Here is an 18,120-nt window from a genome sequence, read left to right on the forward strand (position 1 = left end):
CCTAATAGTTTGCTTATCAATCATTTTTTAAATTTAATTTAGACAAAAATATTGTACAGATCTTAGTTTACAATTCAATGAAACTTGAGAAATATTTGACACTCATGTGCCTTCCATCCCAGTCAATATATGGAGCATGCAGAACACTCAGAAATTTTGTTAACTTTGTTAAAACCATCACTTATCTTTAATAGATATGTTAAAAATAATAAGATGTTTTTATTTTGTTTTCTTTACCCACATAGTTACCATTTCTACTCTTCTTAATTATTTGTGTAGATCCAGATTTCCATTGGGTATTCTCTTTCTAGAGTGAAGTGATCAATTCTTCCAGGTGTTGTATTTCAGAGAGAGTATTTATTTTACCTTTACTATTTTTTGTTGTTGTTGTTGTTGTTGTATGCGGGCCTCTCACTGTTGTGGCCTCTCCCGTTGCGGCGCACAGGCTCCGGATGTGCAGGCTCAGTGGCCATGGCTCATGGGCCCAGCCTCTCCGCAGCATGTGGGATCTTCCTGGACTGAGGCACGAACCCGCATCCCCTGCATCAGCAGGCGGACTCTCAACCATTGTGCAACCAGGGAAGCCCTACCTTTATTTCTGAAAGATATTTTTGATAGGTATAAAATTCTAAGTTGACACTTTTATCTTTCTAATATTCTAAAGATGTTGTCCCACTGTCTTCTGACTTACATTTGTTTATGACAACAGTCTACTGTCATTATTTTTGTTCCTCTGGATGTAATGTGTCATTTCTGGCTACTTTTAAAATTGTCTATTTATCATGGGTTTTGTGTAATTTGATTTGATATTCCCTAGTGTAGTTTTTTCATGCTTCTTGTGTTTGAAGTTTGGTTTGTTGAATGTCTTGGATTTTTGAGTTAATATTTTTCATCAAAGTAGAAAAATTTGGGCCATTATTTCCCCAACACTCCTCTCCCCATCCCTTCTCTCCTTTGGCATCTCCAATTACAAGTATATGAAGCCACTTGAAGATGTTCCATAGTTCACTGATACACTATTAATTTATTTATTCTTTTTTTCTAATTTTTATTTTGAATTATTGTTATTGCTACAAACTTGCTAATCTGTATTCAGCAGCGTCTACTGTACTGTTAATTCTATGCAGGGTACTTTTCATCTCAGACTTTTTTTTCATTTCTTGATAGTCAGTTTGGATCTTTTTTATTTTTAATTTCTCTCTTTGACAAACTCATGATTTTCTCTACATTCTGAAATATATGGAATATAGTTAACAACTGTTTTCATGTACTCGTCTACTAATTCTAACATCTGTGTTATTTCTGGACCTGTATCTTTCTGTTGATTTTTTTATTTATCATGAGTCATATTTTCCTGCTTTTTTTGTATGCCTAACAACATTTTTATTGGATAACAGATATTGTAAATTTTATCCTGTTTTGTGCTAGATATTTGTATATTTCTATAAATATCCCTGAGCTTTGTTTTGAGACACAGTTAAGTCACTGAAAATGGTTTGTTTTATTTATTTATTATTATTATTATTTTTTGCTGTACGTAGGCCTCTCACTGTTGTGGCCTCTCCCATTGTGGAGCACAGGCTCCAGACACTCAGGCTCAGCGGCCATGGCTCATGGGCCCAGCCGCTCCGCAACATGTGGGATCTTCCTGGACCGGGGCATGAACCCATATCCCCTGCATCAGCAGACAGACACTCAACCACTGTGCCACCAGGGAGGCCCGGTTTGATATTTTTAAATCTCACATTTAATCTTATTTTCAGAAGAAGCAGAGCATCTGATAGTCTAGGGTCAATTTCTCGGCACTTCTCAAGCAAAACCTTACTGAATATTCTATCCACTCTTCAGTCTATTTTAAGGTTTTTGCATTTTGGCAGATAGGAATACAAACTATTTGTAGGTCTTTTTGAGGTCTGATAATTTTTTTTTTTGGTTTTTGTTTGCTTGTTTTTGTTTTTTTTTTTTATTGGTCTTACTCCAATCTTGAGTACTTTTTTCATATGCATGCATAATGTACTTGAGCTGATCAGTACTCAGCTCCAGACTTGAAGGGAAGCATTTCTTCAGACTTTTCTGCACAACTCTCTTCTCTACATGCAGCTCTGTCCTCTCCTTCACTCTGCCTGAACTTTCTAGCTGGCTTCCCAAATTTTCAATTCTGTTTCCTCAATACAAGGCTGAATATGGGTGTCCCCTCCATACAATGTAGTAATAATAATTGGGATAATTATAGGGCTATTTTGTTTGTTCCTTTTCTTTTCAGGTAACCTCTCCAGTGCTACCTGACTAATGTCTGAAAACTGCTGTTTCGTATATTTTTTTCTGGTTCAGTAATGGTTTAAGGCAGTTATTCAAATTCAGCCAGTTATTCTCCATCTTTGTCAGAAGTTGATGTTCCAATGGATCAATATAGAAAGTAAAAAAAATAAATAAATAACTTAGCAACCAGTAGTATTTGCTACATCATCAATGGAAAATGTAAGTGGAAACAAGACTATCAAACTCCTTTGTATGTGTTTTCTCTATAGTTGAGATAAAATTCTGCAATTTTATCTGTGCTTCTGCCTCAGTTACATAGGCAGTTCCCACAAAGAAGCCTTCTTGTCAATAGTCTCTGGATGATCAATTTTTACATAAAATATATTGAAGTTGGAAACAATAATAAGCCTAAAATATACAAATATACACACAGTATCATTTTCTATCTTAATCTTTATTTTGAAATATAGTCAAAGGAATGGAAAACACAATGCTCTCAGTAAAACTTATTGAGGAAATGCACTCCAGTGTGAAATGAAAGGGGATATTTTCACTGAACCAAAAACAATCATATTATTTAGGAATATATTCCAAAAGAGTCATAAATGGAGAAGTCTATTTAAAGAGAATGTATCTTTGAAAATTCAATGTTTCTATAATTATTTGATTTCCTAAAACGACTACCTTAATCTATATCAGAAAAATAATTTACTTCAAAACTTCAAAGAAGTTAGATGGGGGTCATTTCTGATCCTGTGGTTCATAAAAGAATAGCATACATTTTATATGTATATTAGTGTGGAACTTGGATTCTATGCAGATTTCAAAGTTTTAGAAAGATATAAATGAATCCTTTCTGAAAGACTAAGACAAAAGGATTTGTTTGATGTTAAATTAAAAAGGATAGTACAGTATATTTCCCCCATCTACATTTTTGGTATCACGATGTTTAATTTGTAAACCCAATTAATTGTTTTGAGACTATTCACACTTATTCTATTTTTTAAAAAGGATATATATTTTGAACATTAACAATGTGAAAATCTCTAACCTAGAATAGCTTTTGCTTTAAAAGTAGGCTGGCTTCCAAAGTCATACCCGCCTGTGGTTAAAAATGGAGTCTGAATAATTTTATATTTTGCTCACATAGCACTGCTATTCTTTTTCTTTCTATGTCACTTCCCTCACCACCTCCTCCCCTCCTTACACACACAATTATTTCTCAGAGTGCCCTGGAGCATCTCATGTATACTCATGTACACAGTCCCCTCTACTTTTAGAGGGCATCTACTATTTCTTCATTTTATCTCCTCCCTATAGTAATTCTACTACTAATACTTCTGGAGCCTATGTAAACTCTGTAGAGATATTGACAAAGCCAGTTACATTCTGGAAGAAGTCATTAAAACCATCCTGCACTGATGTTTGCCTAAGATAATATTTTCTCTCACTTCTCTATTCCCAATGGTTTTGTACCTGTTCAAACTTACAGATCTCCTCTGCACTCCTAACATTCTATAACAATAACTTAAAATAGGAAAAATACCCTTAACCATATTCTCTTTCAAAATAATTTAACACTCATTTACAGAGTCAATTCTTTGCAGAGTCAATTCTTTGCTTCAAATAACATGTAGAAGTTTTAAATTGTATTCACTGTCTCAACCATCATCAAACAGCTGGGCTTAATTAAACATTAAAATTAATTTCATAAATGAGGACAATTCTTTAAGTCTCAGAGGATTGTTGCTTCTTTTATAAACTTATTTAGGCTTTGGAAAGCTTGAACAATAATAGTAATTTTCTCTATTAAACATATGTAATTTTTGCTCAGCAGCCCAACAATACAAATTTTAGTTAGAGGATGTCAAACTGAAGACATTTCACTCTGAAAATTTATATGACATAAAATAACCTTTAGGGCTTCCCTGGTGGTGCAGTGGTTGAGAGTCCCCCTGCCGATGCAGGGGACACAGGTTCATGCCCCAGTCCGGGAAGATCCCACATGCCGTGGAGTGGATGGACCCGTGAGCCATGACCGCTGAGCCTGTGCATCCAGAGCCTGTGCTTGGCAATGGGTGAGGTCACAACAGTGAGAGGCCTGTGTACCCTCCCCCCCCAGAAAAAAAGAACCTTTAAATCAATTGGTTTTCCTACTTATTGTTATTGTTGTAGATACTACAAGGAATCACAGTGTATGACTAGGATGATATTCCCAAATCAAATTGACTTTCTATATTTTTTACGATACCTAACTTTCCCTAGTTCTCCTTACATTTCTGGTATTTGACTGAGTTAGTATATTATATGATTGCTAGTATTACATTATATTTGATTTGGGCTGATAGTGGGATAATCAAAGGAAACACACTACTACTAAAATTTATTGTATCATAACATCAGCAGTCTCATCCATGATTTACTTCTAGATGCATGTTACAGAAACTATCGAAATTAGCTAATGAAGTGGAAGGAAGGAAGAAAGGAAAGGAGGAAGGAAGAAAGGAAGGGAGGAAATAAGCAAGGAAGGAAAGAAGCAAGGAAAGAAAGGAGGGGAAGGGGAGGATAATATGGACTGCAAAGCATTCAATTTTGTAAGACTTCTCTTTCCACATTATATAACTATCTCAAAACTTCTCAATTTTAACTGTTTTTCAGATTAACCAACATGGATCATTAGTTATCTTTGAATCCCAATTTCTAACTTTAGTAGCAAATCTGGACCTTGTGTCCACTCCTTGTCCAAGTAAATGGACAGAGGTGAAGAAATAGTAGAAATCTAGTTTGTGAACTGAGAGAGCAGGCAACCCTAAGGAAGAGGACCAAAAATTCAGAGAAAAGATTTGTGATAAGCTAGTCAGAACTGCCAAAATGTGTCTATGACACAGGAATTTCAATAAGGGTCAGACAAGCCAACCTTAGAACTTATACGAAATATCCATGTAGAATATTGATTGAGAAGCAAAAACATAACAACCAAATGTATCAGGTTATATCCTGTTTATTTTATCTAGTCTCACTGTATACCAGTGTGATCCCTCTCTTCAACCTGATTTCTTAACTATTTAATTCTGGCTGCTTGAATCTTTCTATTTCCCCTATATCTCTTTATACTCTTCTATACAAATTATCCTTGTCATTTGATAGTAATATAAAGTTACTAATTTCACATTAAGCCTTCCATGAATTAAAATCCATACTGCACTTTGTTGATTGTATATTGTGATATAGTTTGTTATTTTTTCTCCTGTAATAGTCTTGTTTTACTAATTTTCTTAAGAGAAGAAATTATATTTTACACATTATTCTCTTTCCTAAAGACATTCAAGTGTAGTGGACACTTTATATAATTAATTTGTCCCTAATTGAGACAATTTTTTCAATACATATTTATTAAGCCTCCCTTTATGTAACAATATGTGATACATTTCATGAAAACCAGGTATAAAAACATACTAGAAAGTTATTTTTTTCTCCTCCTGGTATTATTACTCCTCCTACATTAGATATCTAAGTGCATAAGGGGATAAAAATGTAACATAATGTAAAACTCACTTTTCTGAAGTCAATTTCATTAAAAGTTATGTTTAAACAATTTGATTTAGGTCATAGTTTGCAAAGAGGAAATGGTGAATTTCAGATTCTACCTTGAAATTATTCTCTTTATCTGCAAAGTCAGGGATCAAAGTCTGTATTAGGCATAGTTATTTTCTTTCTCTTTGTACAAAATTCAAATATAAAGTCATTCCTAATTTTAGTTAATAATTTATATATACACATATTTCAAGAATTTTAAAAGATTAATTCAATTTCAGGCCAATAAATGAAATTGGAGATTTAGTACTAAATTTTACAAGCTCAAACTTTTAAATTATATATTGATAATGTTTACCAAACTTGGTCTACATAAAGAAATGCAGTAGACTTTTTGATATTGTAAAGCAGGAACCAAGGTTCATTGTTTGGTTCCCTCAGAATTCTGACTTTGCTACTGAGTTCTGCAATTGTCAAGGGCTCAATGGTGCTATTGTGGGATTGATACAAGGTTACTGACATTTATAACATGTAAAATTTATGCAAATCTGTATAGTTATCACATAGGTAAGATGGGTTTATGGAGGCTCAGTTCCATGTAACCCACTGGACAACTGCTATGAACTGAATTGTGCCCTACCCCCAATTCATATGTTGAAATCCTAACGACCAAAGTGCCTGCATTTGCAAACAGGGATTTTAGGAGGTATTTAAGGTTAAATGAGGTCATAGGAGTAAGCAGTTAATCCTATGGGATTGGTGACCTTACAGGAAAAAGAAGAGAGAGAAATTATCTCTCTCTGCTGTGTCATGACACAGCAAGAAGGTGGCCATCTGCAAGCCAGGAATAGAGCTCTCACCAGAACTCTACTGTGCTGGCATCCTGATCTTAGACTTTCAGCATCCAGAACTGAGACAAAATACAGTTCTGTTGTTTAAACTACCCAGACTATGATATTTTATTATGGCAGCCTGAGCTGACTTATACAACTGACCATAAGGATTTGAAACTTAAGGGCACTTTAATAAACTCATAATAATTTTAATTCTGTGTGTGTGTGTGTTATATGGGATAGCATAAGCACAGAAAAATGTTTTCTGTGGAAAAGTGAAGGTAAAAAAGAATGAAATAACAATGTAGCAAGCCAAAAATCTTTATAATATTAAATGAAAATGAGGTTGCATCATGTTATCTATGATATTACTGCAAATATATAGATGAATTGACTATGCTAGTGGGCTATTTTTGCAATAACTACAAAAGGAGAAATGAGCCCTAACATAAGATTATGTTGTTAAATGTTCCACTGTTAGGCCTAAATATTGGCATAAGAATATCTAGCTTTCCTTAAAATAGTGTTAAAGACCAAATTTAGAAACTTCAATGGCTGTCCTGAACTGGTTAAATTCTCAGCCTACAAAAGGTAACATGTACTTCTTCCTGAATTTTTTTTAAAGCAAATACTATATGATTATTGCTAAAATAAACAAACAAAAATGAAGGGTATTATTTTACAGATATCAAGGTGTGTCTGTTAATACCTTTAATTACAGAAAGGTCAAAGTCCAGAGGTCAGTGCATGGAAGATGGGGGTAATGATTTAAATGCCCTGGGGAAATTAAAAGTAGATCCAGGAGACTTCCATTTAGAGAGTAGGATATATAAGTCTTAATAATAAGTCACTTTGACCAGAAAGTGTTTCTTTTTTTTTTTAACTTATTTTTTTGGGGGACCACACCACGTGGCATGTAGTATCTTAGTTCCCTGATCAGGGATTGAACCTGTTGCCCCTCCAGTGGAAGTACAGAGTCTTAACCACTGGACCTCTAAGGAAGTCCCTAGAAAGTGTTTCAAATCATCAGGACAATGGGAGAAAAATGAAGAGTAGAATTAACAGGGGAGACTTATCAAGGAAAGGCTAGTGGAGGTGGAGACTAACTTGGGTTTTGAAGAATAATATAAATTCCAATACTGGTGATTTCCAATCCTTACACTCAATTAACATCTCTTCAGGAGCTTTACAAAAAATACCAAAGCCTGGGACCCACCGCAGATTCTAACAGGTATTTTTAAAAGGTTTCCAGTTATTGCAAAAATAACTGGTTCATGTTATATTTGCTGGTCCAAGAAGCACTGTGCAACAAACTTCAAGTTTCTGCTGTTGCTTTAGAATAGCATGAGAGTCTGTTAAAAATTCAGAATCTCAGGCCCAAATCAAGACTCAATGATTTAGAATCTGCCTATTAAAATTTTAGAAGTAATAGAAACAAAGACACAATAGAGAATAAAATCCTGCAGAAACGTGCTGTTGTACTTCAAACCCCTACTAACATTGGACATCCCAATAGTACTCTCTCTTGTTCTACATTCTAATATTGAAGTCATTTCCTGATTAAAATTACATAGATTCAGAACTGGATAGTTGAATAATCAATAAATTTTTTGAACTCTAAGAATGTACCCAAAGACCCAGTTATGATCCAGAAAAGTTCAATTTCAAGTGCTAACTCCATAAAAATTTTCCTTTTTTTTTTTTTTTTGGAAAGCAGAGGTCTTCTCATTTTTTTTAACCTCTTTATTGGATTATAATCGCCTTACAATTGTGTGTTAGTTTCTGCTTTATAACAATTTGAATCATCTATACATATACATATATCCCAATATCTACTCCCTCTTGCATCTCCCTCCCACCCTCCCTCTCCCACCCTCTAGGTGGTCACAAAGCACCAAGCTGATCTCCCTGTGCTATATGGCTTCTTCCCACTAGTTATCTATTTTACATATGGTAGTGTATATATGTCAATGTCACTCTCTCACTTTGTCCCAGCTTACCCTTCCCCCTCCCCATGTCCTCAAGTCCATTCTCTACATCTGTGTCTTTATTCCTGTCCTGCCCCTAGGTTCTTCAGAACCATTTTAATTTTCCATTTTAAACAACTGAGAGGATCACTTTCTTTACTTATAATCAAGGCTTTACTTATATTCAAGGCTTTACTTTAATAATTCTTTTCTTCTCAAAGGTTTAAGGAATTCATAACATCTAAATAGATATCAGACTATCTCAGAATACAAACAATTTATAAACAATATCAAGTGTGGAAACTTGATGACAAAGGATTCAGAAGTTCCCATAAACAAGCAGTTATGCTTTCTTTAAAAGACAGTGTTTTTTGTTGTTGAACATGGGGTAGTAATTCACAGTTCTAGTTTTCTTAGACAGGACTTAGTAGATGAGTCACCCCATGGCACTGACCATACTAATTAACCTCTCAGTGTCATTAAGAAATAATAGATTGAAGTAGCAGATATTGATTTCTGAGAAACCAGATATTAAAATTTATTGATCAAACAGGATAATATTAACCATTTTTTTAAAAATCAGGAATGGTATGTACTGAAATAAAAGAAAAGTTTCTCTCTGTATCTCTTCGTGATTTGATGCTTGAAGACAAGGCTGTTAAAACAGTAAAGAGAAGTCCTCTGAAGATTTATTTTATATCTTTGTACTCCATATCTGTGAGCAAAGGGAAAATTGTCTTCTTATAAAATGCCAAAGGGTCCAATATTGTTTCCATTGGAGGGAAACAGGAAAGCTTACATCAAATGCTAATTAAAACACTGCATCAGTAAGCACAACATACGAGAAACTTCACATGTAAATCTGCACTAGTTTTCTAATTCCAGAACACAGCCTGTGCAGTCCACAATTTAAAATGAATGGCAGCTTTCTTCATCAGGTCTCACTTAGGATTATCATTTTTCCGCTTTCATGGTTCTTCTTCTTTCTCCTAAAAAGAGTGTGATAAAAATCAGACACTTAAGGTGAAAGCCTTTAATATGCAACGGGAACATTTGAATTTAAAAGTTAGAAGTAAGGAGACCTCTGTCTAAATCCAAAGAATGACTTATGAGTGATAAATTTAATTGTGGCCAGGACGTCAGGGAGATATATTGGTGGATACAAAAGTCTTTTCTAATGCCATTCTTCTCAAACCACAAAAGAAACTGTTTAATTTGTGTATATATAATATTGAGCCTGCTTCTGGAAGGATTTCTGCTCTCTGCATTTGAAACATAAATTATATCTTATTTTATGTTATATTTTCTATTCATGGTCAGTAATGAGGTGATCTTCAAAGGTTTTTGGCAACAGAGAAGATCCTAAATGATGGTAAAAGTCCTGGAGTCCACACCTCTTAATCCACTAATTTCCTATGTGGCACTGGACAAGTGGTTTTAAAGATCCCAAATCCAAGTTTGTTCATCTGCAAATAAAGACACTGGGCCAAATTATCTGTAGTTACATTCTGTATTGACTTTCCAACTTTTACCATCCATGATAACACTAAATCAGTGAATTATCCCATACAGTGTTACAAGAGTTCTTGCATCATTTTCATCTATAAATATTATAAGGTAAATGAATTTCAGTGTAGCATGAAGGTAGGAAATGGGTGCATTTTTTGATATTGCTGCCTTCCCCCACATGTGTGTTTAACACAGTTTTGATTCTTTGCAACTTTTACAAAATGTGATTGTGTCAGGCCAAGGACAAAGAATTTCATTTTGGTGTGTCACAGTCTCTGGGCACACTACACAATGCTCAAATACATAACAAAACTACAAACAAAAATTCTGAGAATTTAGAAATGGTAATTAAAAAAAAAAACTCCTTATAACCGTGGGTCAGAAAATTACAAACTATAATTGAAAATTACTTAGAAATAATAAGTATAAGATTATCAATTGAAAATATGAAATCTTATAGAAGTCATATTTAGAGGCAAATATATACCACTACATACCTTTATTTAAAATGAAATTAATTTCAGTTTTAACACAATCTTTAAGACTTTATTTATTTATTTATTATTATTTTTTTTTTTCAGCGAAGTTTGAAGCTCAGAGCACAATTGAGAGGAAGGTGTAGAGATTTCCTATATACTGCCTGCTTCCACACATGCTTAGCCTCCCCTCTCAATGACACCAGCAAAAAGAGTTGTACATTTGTAATACTTGATAAACCTATACTGCCACATCATTATCACCAAAAGTCCATAATTTATGTTAGAGTTTACTCTTGGAGTTGTACATTCTATTGTTTTGGACAAATATATAATGACATGTATCCACCATTATAGTATCATACAGTCTTTTCACTGCCCTAAAAATCCTCTGTGCTCTGCCTATTAATCTCTCCCTCTCAATCCCTGGCAACCACTGATATTTTGACTGTCTCCATAGAAAACCCTTTCCAGAATGTCATATGTTCAGAATCATAGTGTATGTAGCCTTTTCAGAGTGGCTTCAACCCAATGTTTTCAAAAAAGAGAAAACAAATATAAGTATATGTAAATGTACACTAATTTGAAACTATAAAGGAAAACAGAGTAGTTATAATGACAACATTTAAAAGCTAGCTGTGAAAATAAAGTAAAACACAGATAAGGAAGATAATAAAAAACTAGGAAAAACTATATACTCTTCTATTCTAATAAGTTGGAAATTTCAATAGACACTTTAGGAAATTGTAACTGATCAAAATTCACTTTAGACATAAAAAATCAGAGGAGATTAATAAATCTTATGACAAAGTTTCAATTAAAGTCACACATAAATCTATAAATATATATGATTTCCATATAAATCTATTATAAAGAAACTCAATTTTACAGTACCATCAGGCAGAACAGGTTTGAATTAGAAAATCTGACCAACCTTCCCATTTTATCTGTCTCTGTCTCTGTCTCTGTCTCTCTGTCTCTCTGTCTCTCTCTCTCTCTCTCTCTCTATATATATATATATATATATATATAAACTACTATATATATATAGTAGTTTTCTAACACAACAAGAAAGCTACAAAATTTAATATAGATTTTCATTTATTTACTTGTGCATACAAGGAGTATACTGAGGTTTACTTTACTTAACACCTTTAAAATGCAAAAAAAAATGGATCAATAAAAATATATACAGATATATTTGTCTATAATCCTATCACCATATTTAACACTCAATCACTAAAATGTCTTACTAGAGTTATGTTAAAATGAGAACACTAATGTTTTTGTATTTATTTCACCATTTCTTAAATATAATCTCTAAATTGAAATCCTGCATTGATACATATTTCATCCCAGCCCCTCTGTGATACCATCTTCCATCTAAGTATGCTAATGATACTCAGGCAGATATCACATCACTCATTCAGAATTATAATGTATTAGATAATTGATTAGGAATGTACCTTAAATATTATGTTGTCCAAACAGCTATCCTATAATTAAAAGATTTCATTTTACCTTTGATCAAACACAGTGACAGAAATATATATTGCCTTGAAAGATAAAATGCTCAGCAATGTAATGATCTGGGAAAAATTCACCTTTGCAACTTCTGCTGAAGTCTTTAATACATTTTGTGTTCATTTTTGGGTGTAGTGAAAGAGAAGGTACACTCTCATTCTTCTTCCAGCACCATTTATTGAAGAGACTGTCCTTTTCACAGAGTGTATTAGTGCCACATTTGTCAAAGGTTAGTTGACCTAAACTTTATGTGTGTTATAACTGGACTCTGTAGTCTATTCCATTAGTCTAATGTTTCTGGGGTTTTGCTTTTGCCAGTGTCATACAGTTTTGATTACTATAGCTTTGTATAAATTGAAGTCAGGAAGTGTGATGCCTCAGGTTTTATTCTTGCACAAGATAATAATTGTTTTAACTATGCTAATGGATATATATATATATATATATATATATATATATATACATGTATATATATATATATATATGCTGTACAATTTAATGATTAAAAGTTAGTCCAGAAGTTACAAATGAGCCTCATTTTATCTCCTTTACAAAGCTATTACTCCCAGAGGTAGCAGAGGATTAGGGAATGTCTCAATCCATTAGTCTTCTTGCTGTGTTTTTACATGGTAGAAGGTGCAAGGGATCTCTGTGGAGTCTCTTTCATAAAGGCACTAATCCTATTCACAAGAGCAGATCTCTCACAAATAATCACCTTTCAAAAGCCTACCATCAACTTTGAGGCTTAGGAGTTTTGAGAAGACATAAATATTCAGATTATAACAGAGAGATAGAAAAATCATGAAAAAATCTGAATTATTTCATACTACTAATAAAATATATATGTTAGTAAAGAAAATGTTTGTAATATATTCAAAAGCCTCAATCTCTGAACTTTCTATGACTCCACCTATGGAAAATCCTCATTTCAAATTAAATAGCTCAAAACGTGAGACTTTCCAAAAGGTAAAACTTTTCAAAATAAAGGACATCATCCACCAGGGATGGCCTCACAGTTAATGTGCACTCTGCTGATATCAATATTTATTTATTCTGATAAAATTCTAATATGGGTGAAAATTAAGGATGAGTTTTAATGTAACTCACAGAAAGTTAAAAATTATTTTAAATTCCAGGATTTTCAGAAATATATTTTTCCAATTAAGCATGAATATAATCAAGATTGGTGACATGTATCTATCTAATTAAAAAGACCCAACCCTTATTACAGATATTTTCTGATTAAAACAAATGTATGTATGTTTCAGAAAAATCTGAGTAAGAACCTGCCTTGAAATCAGAAAATGTGATTCTCTGGGAGGGTTTGCAACAAATTTGGCCATGGACTTTGTGGTAGACACAATTCTGCCCTTTGGTGTTTGTGTCCCATATAATCTTCTCCCTTTGAGTGTGGGCAGGAAGTGTAAGTATGATACAAGATCACTCCTATGATTAGGTTACATCATATGGCGAAAATAAAGAGGTATTGGAGAAATAATTAAGGTCTTTAATAAGTTGACTTTGAATTAATTGCAAACCCAAATGGGCTAGACCTACTCAGGTGAGCCCTTAAAAGAAGACCTCGAAGTTAGAGACAAGAAACATCAGGAGATGTCCTATTGGTCTTGCATAAGCCAACTGCAAAGATATGGAGAGGGTTATATAGCAGGGAATGTCAGATAGCCTCTAAGAGCTGAGGGTCTCTGTCCTACAACCTCAAAGTTCTGAAATCTATCACAAACATGTGGGTATAAAAGAATATCAAGTGAAATTGCAACAAAGCCAATGCAATTTTTTTTCAGGCTTCTGAGACCATGAGCAGAAGACAGTTAACCTATGTCTAAATTTCTAACCTAGGGAATCTGAAATAATAAATGTGTGCTGTTTTAAGTCATTATGTTTTTGGTAATTTCTTTTGTAACAAAGAAGACTAACAACAGCTCTCATCATTGTGTCATTGAGGGCTGTGGCTGAGATCCTGTCCCCTCTAAAGTGATTTAATTCCACAAGTGTTTGGTTCCAAAACGGAGTTCAATATTATTTTTTAAAATCTGTATGTCACAGCCTATATTTGAACCTCAACATTTGAACAGAACATTCAATGGAAATTGGGGTATAAAATAAATGCCACCCCATACTCAGGGATTGGAAGACTTAAATTGTTAAAATATTCATACTATGCAAAGTGATTTACACAGTCAGTGAAATTTCTATTGAAATCCCAATGGCATTTTTGCAGAAATAGAAAAAGACTTCCCAAAAGTCATATGGAATCTCAAAGGATTCTGAATAGCAAAAATAATCTTAAAATGTTAGAAGCCTCATACTTCCTGATTTCAAAATATACTACAGGGCTTTCCTGGTGGCGCAGTGGTTGAGAGTCCGCCTGCCGATGCAAGGGACATGAGTTCATGCCCCAGTCTGGGAAGATCCCACATGCCACGGAAAGGCTGGGCCCTTGAGCCATGGCCGCTGAGCCTGCGCGTCCAGAGCCTGTGCTCCACAACGGGAGAGGCCACAACAGTGAGAGGCCGCGTACTGCAAAAAAACAAAAAACAGAAAACAAAAAACAACTACAAAGTAATAGTAATCAAGAAGACAGTGCAGTACTGGCATAAAGACATATATAGAGCAGTGGAACAGAAATAAACCCTTGTGTATATAAACACATGATTTTTATCAAGGTGTCGAGACAACACAATGGGAAAAGGACAGTTTCTTAAACCAAAGGTACTGGGGAAAGTGAACATCCAAAACAGAAAAAATCAAAGTTGAAACCTTACTTTACAACATACATGAAAATTAACTCAAAATTATTAAACAAACACCTAAAAATAAAACCTAAAATAAAAAACTTCTAGAATAAAAAAGTAGGAGAAAAATCTTCATAACATTGGCTTTGACAATAATTTAATGAACATAACACCAAAACTTAGGCAGTAAAAACAAAAATAGATAAGTTAAATAATAAAATAGGCAAAAAATAGACAAATAGGACTACATATGGGAGAAAATATATGCAAATTATGTAGTTGGTAAGGGGTTAATATCCAAAATATATAAGGAACTTCTACAACTCAAAAATGAAAAATCAAATAACCTGATTTAAAACCATTGTGAAAGAATTTGAATATACAATTCTCCCAAGAAGATATACAAATGGCCTACAAGCGTATGAAAATGTACTCAACATCACTAATTGTAAGAGAAATGTAAATCAAAACTACAGTGAGATATCACCTCATACCCATCAGGATGACTGCTATCAAAAGAGCAGAAAATAACAAGCATTGGCGAGGAAACAAAGAAATTTGAACACTATTGATGGGAGTATAAAATGGTAGAGGCATTATGGAAAACAGTATGGAGATTAATTTCAAAAAAATTAAAAATAGAATTACCATATGATCCAGTAATCCTACCTCTGAGTATATATTCAAAAGAATGTAAAGCAGGGTCTTGAAGGGATATTTAAACACCATGTTTGTAACAGCATTATGCACAAGTGAAAAGAGGTCGAAGTAACCCAAATGTTCAATGTCAAATGGATAAAGAAAATGTGTATTATATATTCAGCCTTAAAAATACAAGGAAAAACTGTCACTTGTTACAACACAGATGAACCTCGAGGACATTATACTAAGTACAATAAGCCACTTACATAAAGACTAATACTATATAATTCCACTCATGTGACATATCTAAAGTACTCAAAATCATAGAAACAGAATTTATAAAGGTGGTTCCTAAGGGCTGGGGTGGAAGTGAAATTCATTTTTTGGATATAGAGTTTCAATTTTGCAAGATGGTAAAAGTTCTAGAGGTTTTTTTGCATAGCAATGTGAGTATACTTAACACTACTGAATTGTATACTTAAAATGATGATGCTAAACTTAATCTTATATGGGTTTTTTTGCACAATAAAATAAATAGGTTAAAAAAATCAAATTGAAACCTTTGGAAATAAATACGATGTACATAGCCCATTTAAAAAGTATATGCAGCAAATCTGTTTTCTAAATGATGTTTTAAGTTGAAGATAAGAAACTGCTGACTCAAAAACACTCAATACGTAAAAGATATAAAAGGATCAAAAGAGAAATACAATATACATTACAGAAAATTGACACTGCAGGATCATTTAGGAAAAATAGTTTTAGATGCTTTTTAATTTAAGTCTTCTGCATTTCTTTTGAACATGTTTCTTGAGGTTAGGAAAAATCAGCTCATTTCTGCCATTAAACTTTCAAAACACAATCATACAATTGTCAGCTATCCCTTATATGATATACTCCAGGTCAAACACCCAAATGTAAAGATGCTTGCTGTCATTGATATGGTCTGTTTACTTGCTTAATATGTCAACATCTGTTTGCTGAACCTGCATATCCACAACTTTCTATATATGATAATGGGTGGAGCTAAAGATGGTGGAAATAACCTACTAGTTGTATGGAAACCATTGGAGAAGAATGTTCTTCAGAGGCAACATAAGGGTTTTAATCTATTTAGCCCATACCCAAGGATAGCTTTTCTCATGGGCTGGTCACTAATGATAAAATTGCCACTTTGAAGTCTAACCTGCCGATAAGTGTCCCTGTGAGAATATATAAAGACGATATATAGGAAAAACACATAGCAGACTATGTAAGTCCATAAAAACCTAAAGCATCATTACAATTTTAGAACAAACCCTACTCTTTTGCACTATCTTTAGGTCCCAGTTAGCGCCTGATGAATTATTTCCTCTAAAGTTTCATGATTTTCACTTCTGGTTCTAGTTCTTCATGTAAGGAGCTTGGAAGTTGCCATTCAGTATTAACAAGTAAAAAGCTGAACAGACAAAAAATCAACAACTCTTCTCTGATTCATAATAGGTGGAAAAACATAAGGCAAACTACAGCCTCCAAGATTGGAGAGACAGGGAAATACAGGGAGTTGCTGCTTAGTGGAACAGAGATTTGCAAGAGTGAGAACCACCCTGCAAACCAGTGCAGGGGCAGGAAAATCTGAACTGTAATTGATGAATTGCTGGAGGCTCAATGTGAACAAGTCTGAGTGTTAAAAAATCCAGGGGACCCCAGTCATATGGGGTCCCCCTCAATGTTGTGAGATTTATTTCCAGGAACTTGACCAGATTTCCACAGTAAATATCAGAGAAAAATCCCCATGAGTTTCTAGCAGGGGAAGGGGAAAAGGAACAATTTTGCTATTAATATGCCAAAGCACTCTGTTCTTATTAACAAGGTCTGGCCACAGGAAAACTAGTTAACCAGAGTCTAACCTGCGGGAGTATTATCAGAGCCTAAATGACCTGGGGGAATGGAAATACCAGCTAGTTCTAATCATACTGTTCCACCTAAGAGGAGAGAAGAAGCCTGAGAAACTCTTGTGAAGTCAACAGTTCAGAGGTATAGCCTCACTAAAAGACTGAGACCCAGTCATAGGAGTACAAAAATTTTCCTTCCCTCCCGCCCCATCACCACTGCATCGTTAAAATCCTTTTTACAGCGATTCCTTTTGCCAAGTACTTCATGTCCAACTATCAAGCATTATGAGACATAACAAAAGACTAAAGGCACAATTTGAAGAGACAGAGCAAACTTCAGAATGAGACATGCAGGGATGATGGAATTATCAAACCGGGAATTGCAAATAACAATGATGAATATGCTAAAGGTTCTAATGGCTTAAGTAGAAAGGATGTTGATAACGGGGGAGGCTAAGCATGTATGAAGATGGGAGTATATGGAAAATTTCTGTACTTTCTTCTCAATTTTGCTGTGATTCTAAAACTGCTTTTAAAAATAAAACCTTAATTAAAAATATATAAAGCAAAGAGACTATAGCCAATGTATATTTCAGGTGCTTAGTGAGGAAAGCAGGATAAAGAATGGGGAAGAGCACCAAGGTACAGGCAGAAGTGTTGTTAATGATCCAGCTGTGCTTATAGAAGTCTATTTCTTTTTGGTTCATACTTCCTATATAGATTATATACCTTTTTATATATGCAAAATA

This window comes from Mesoplodon bidens, assembly GCF_964165515.1.
Source record: "Mesoplodon bidens genome assembly, chromosome: 14".
NCBI lineage: Eukaryota > Metazoa > Chordata > Mammalia > Artiodactyla > Ziphiidae > Mesoplodon > Mesoplodon bidens.